The sequence below is a fragment of the Pteropus vampyrus genome, unplaced genomic scaffold (assembly GCF_000151845.1).
Source record: "Pteropus vampyrus isolate Shadow unplaced genomic scaffold, Pvam_2.0 Scaffold9, whole genome shotgun sequence".
Classification (NCBI taxonomy): domain Eukaryota; kingdom Metazoa; phylum Chordata; class Mammalia; order Chiroptera; family Pteropodidae; genus Pteropus; species Pteropus vampyrus.
The window spans coordinates 14,797,357-14,801,341 of NW_011888790.1; the positions used below are offsets into that span (position 1 = coordinate 14,797,357).

General features: G+C 34.6%; 1 pseudogene; it reads right to left on the reverse strand.

Moving 5' to 3' along the window:
• Positions 1-2,887: 2,887 nt before the first annotated feature.
• LOC111730038 lies at positions 2,888-3,006 on the reverse strand (annotated as a pseudogene).
• Positions 3,007-3,985: the final 979 nt, after the last annotated feature.

Genomic DNA, 3,985 nt, shown 5'->3' on the forward strand with positions numbered 1-3,985 from the left:
ATAATTTGGTAACAAAATTTTGAGAAATTCTAAAGAACTATTTCAGACAATTAAAAAAATAAAAACAAAATGTAAATGATGCTCACTAAAAATATATAATTAAATTGTTATTTTCAGGAGAATTTTTCCTCCATTTGAGACAGAAGAAAAAGAAGAAAATCTGTGTTGTATTGGGCAGAAATAGACATATTTTATTGTTCTGCATATTACACACATTTGGGGATTTATTTGAAAGCTAATTGTATGTTTTATAGTTGTAAGTTTAAAATAAAGAGTGCATCATACATTTCTGCAGAGATTTCTACCACATGTACCGAAAAAATTATTTTTTTTCCTCTAGAGTAACTCTCTCCACAGTCATAACTTGTGAGGCGAGTCTAAATAATGCAATTAAAATATAATGATAACATTTTTAAAAAAAAATTCATCATTTGTATAAATTCATCAGATGAGTTTATACCTTGTTAGGAAGATCTGAGGTAATATAAGGTTAAGTGCCTAGAGAAAGAAGATGCTGTTACTTGGGAAAAAGTCACAGAAAAGGAAAGTGTAAAGATAAATGCTATCTACTTTACACTTTTGAAAACAGCCAGCCTGGATATCCACCAAGAGCAAAGTTCTTTAATTATTCTTGGAAGAAATGGCAGGGAAGGTTAAGTGTAAGTAGAGCCTAACAGCAAAAGAAAACAGTCCTCAATTCTCCCTGAAAACAACTCAGCAAGATGTAGTCATGAAGTTATCCTGTATGACCATATCACCATGGTAACTTCCAGCTCAGGCGAGATGATGTCTGCAGAGGAGTAAGACTATTCCTTTAAAAACAGAAGAACACCTGTAGATCTCTCTCTCTCTCATACACACACACACACACACACACACACACGCACATACACACATACACACACACACACACACACACACACAATCCGATGCAAGAAAATAGAAGATTTATTTATAGAGAAGTGCAAGCTACATATTGCAGGCATGCAACATTTGGACAACAAACTCTTTCTGAGTCTTTTATTATAAGAGACATGCAAAAATTTAACCCCAGCTACGAAAACTAAGAGCACTTCTGATAAGGCAAGAAGAAAAAAAAATGTACGATAAAGTGCGAAAAATAAGGGGATACTTTCCCTGGCTACATAATCCAAAAATTGTTTTCCTACCTACAACCAAGGTGGGAGAAACTTCATTTCTCCTCTTCTGGAAGTACAAAATAACTTTTCAGGAGCCACGCATGTCTATTCCCGGCATGAGTGAAATATGTTTGCACACAAAGAAAGCTGCAACTCACTCACTGTTAACAATAATACGTGAGAAATAAGCACAGATGAAAATAGATAGAAATAATAATATTGTTTTTATAATGCTTATTATTTGATAGGCTTTACATATATCCACTTTCTTAATTCTTCCATTAACCTTGTAGTATTGGTGCTATTATTTTCCCACTGTTTTATAGATGGATAATTAAAACATAAATAAATTAAGTAATTTTTCCAAGGCCGCACAGATAGCAAATAATTGATCCAAAATTCAAATTGTGGGAATTTGGCTCCAGTGTCTGTGTTATTAACCACTAACATAAGACTTTATTACCAGGACAGAATTCCATTTTTTTAAGGTATAACTGGTTAAGTTCCTTAAGTCTGCTGTTGTGTTCATTATCTATTGCTGTATAACAAATGGTTATACATATCATAAGCATTTATTATCTCAAATTTCTGTAAGTCAGGAATTCAGGAGTAGCTGGGCAGAATCATTCTGGCTCATGGTTTCTTATGAAGTTTCAATTAAAATGTTGATAAGAGACAGTCAGCCAAAGGTTTGACTGGGGTTGAAAAATCTTCCAAAAAGGCTCATTCTCATGGCTCTTGGCAGGAGGCCTCAGTTCCTTATCACTTGGACTTCTGCATCTAGCAGGGGTTTTTTTTAGCATTTGAAAATGACAGCTGGCTTCTCCCAGAGAGTGAGAGCTTCTCTCAGAAGAGAGAACAAAGCAGTAACCAAAATGTATATACTATCACTTCAGACATATTCTATTGGTCACACAGAATGCCTTATTTTTATGAATGCCATACACAAAGGTGTGAGTATCAGGAGCAGAGGATCATAGAGAATCATCTGGGAACTATCTCTGACATCATAGCTGTGATTTAAATTTATTGAATTAATACAAAGTGGGGCTGGAACTAAGGCAAGGCAAGTGAGGTGTCCAGGGCCAAAATTTAAGGAGGTACTCATTCTCAGGAGCTGACTCTGAGAGTAAGTACCTCTTTATATTTTACTCCCTAAATGTCTTGCTTGCTTTACCCTAGTACTGGCCTTAGCACAAAGGATAAACACTCTTCCATGTTTTAATTTACTATTTTTCCTATTATTTATTACTGTTGGTTTGCATGCATAGGAGTTTCCCAGGGGAAATCCAAAACTGGCTCCCATACATGGAGGGCAAGAAGAGATGGAAGAAAGAGGCAGGCCACTCCATACTGGTAGGTGGCAGGTTTAATAAGCAGTGTAGAATCTCTAATTGTCCAGGTTCAGTTCAAAGGTCACCGGGTCGTCACATCCTTTTGATTACTTCTTCCAACAATTACAAGTTCAGAGTCATCTTTCACTTAACTAGTGGAGGCTTCGTCTTATAATTTTGCTAATTTTAAAATTTAAATATATTAAGCTTACATCTTGTCATAATTTTCAGTAGTGCATTTTGTCTCTAACACAGGTGTTTCTAATATTCAGAGTTCTGTAAATTATCTTAGAGAACTAGAATCAAAAAGCTTTTATATTTTTTAAATTTTTTTTAGGCGAGGCAACCCTTGGTTGACCTCACAAATTGTGAGGACCTTGTCAGCTTACAATCCTTTATTTTTTTTATTTTTTATGCCTACAGCACCTGGTCTTCCTAGGTGGTCTCCCATCCAAGTACTACCTAGGCCTGATCTTGCTTAGCTTCTGAGATCAGATGGGATAGGGCTTGTTCAGGGTGGCATGGCCGTAGACAAAAAGCTTTTTTAAATATTGATTTTACCCTGGAGTTCCATGGGCATGCCCCATAAACACTCCATAAACACATAAACATTGTGATATTTGAGTTATATTTATACCAGTTTTTCTGGGGTAGTGGTTCATGATCTTAACTCCTCCCAAAAGCTTCTTTATCATGAATTACAGTATCATCTTTTCAGACTTTGAGTGTTTAACTCTCATTTGTCTTACAAAACAGTCATCAATTTTATATACAAGAATGTGATTTTCATTACTAATTGTGTTTAGCAGTAAGAATAAGAACTAAATTTCATTTCTTGAATTTAATTTTATTTCATTAAGCTTAATGAAAAAGATTTACAGAATGAAAAATTTTAAGTGCACTTAAAAATTTGTATTTATGAAGTAGCAATAGTACAAATATAGAAAGCACCAAAGAAATTTATCCCTGCTCTAACATATCAACTTCTTTTTCAACCCACTTTCTCTTAGTCATGGTCTCATTGCACACAACAAATCTCAGTACAGATACTTAAATTGTTTTTCACTTACATCCTAATGTTTCACTATGGATTATACGTTGAACATCTATCTACGCACCATGCACATCACCTTGCCATACAATCCTTATAAGCATCATTTAAAAGCTTTTTATTTCAGAAAATTTCAATCATATGCAAATGTAGACTGTTATAGTAAACCTTCTGTACCATCACCTAGCTTTGACAATTATCAATTATCTAATCAAGTCTAAGTCAGAAACAATTTTGCAGAGATGTATTTCATCTCTTCAAACTTCACAAAATTATAAGATTAGATCTCTAACTTGCAACTTAAGCCTATCACGACTCCATGAGAGACTTTGTACTGTGTTCCTGATACATCGTGAGATTGCCTTCATCATTTTTGAATGATACTTTTCATGGAGAGCTGATACAAAGACAAGAATGAACCAAACACCTTTGAGGTGCCCAAGAGGCTAGACTGAGTTAGA